Below are 861 nucleotides of genomic sequence, written 5' to 3'. Positions count from 1 at the left end.
ACCACAGCCCTCCCCGGGGCCCGGCCGCCCCTTGGGCCCGCCCGCGGGGGGACACAACCTTGGGGCAGCGGAGAGTTCCCCAGAGGAGCTGCAAGGCCAAGGGGCGGGGGGAGGAAGTGCCTATAAAATGGCACCTCAATGGGAATTTGCAGCCTTGGCTGCGTTTCACGTGGTGTTTTTCTCATGGATACAGGAGGGACGTGATTGTCCTCCTCTACTTCGTTCTGGTGAGACCCCAGCAGGGGTGCTGCGTCCAGCTCGGGGTCCCCAGCACAAGACAGACGTGGGCCTGTTAGAATGAGTCCAGAAGAGGGCCATGAAAATGGTGGGAGGGGTGGGACACCTCCCCTGTGAGGAAAGGCAGAGTTGGGGTTGTTCAGCCTGGAGAAGAGAAGGCTCCAGGGGGACCTTATTGCAGCCTTTCGATATATAAAGGGGACTGATAAGAAGGACAGAGAGAGACTTAGAATCATAGAATCATAGAATCATAGAATCATTAAGGTTGGAAGAGACCTCCAAGATCATCGAGTCCAACCGTCAACCCAACACCACCATGCCCACTAAACCATGTCCCTAAGCGCCTCATCTACCCGTCTTTTAAATATCTCCAGGGATGGTGACTCATCCACTTCCCTGGGCAGCCTGTTCCAATGTTTAACCACTCTTTCAGTAAAGACATTTTTCCTCACATCCAATCTAAACCTCCCCGGCACAACCTCCTTTCAGGTAGTTGTAGAGAGCAATGAGGTCTCCCCTCAGCCTCCTCTTCTCCAGGCTAAACAACCCCAGCTCCCTCAGCCGCTCCTCATAAGACTTGTTCTCCAGACCCCTCACCAGCCTCGTTGCCCTTCTCTGGACACG

The sequence above is a fragment of the Pygoscelis adeliae genome, unplaced genomic scaffold, assembly GCF_000699105.1.
Source record: "Pygoscelis adeliae isolate BGI_AS28 unplaced genomic scaffold, ASM69910v1 Scaffold166, whole genome shotgun sequence".
Lineage (NCBI taxonomy): Eukaryota > Metazoa > Chordata > Aves > Sphenisciformes > Spheniscidae > Pygoscelis > Pygoscelis adeliae.
Note: the sequence above shows the minus strand (reverse complement) of the source record.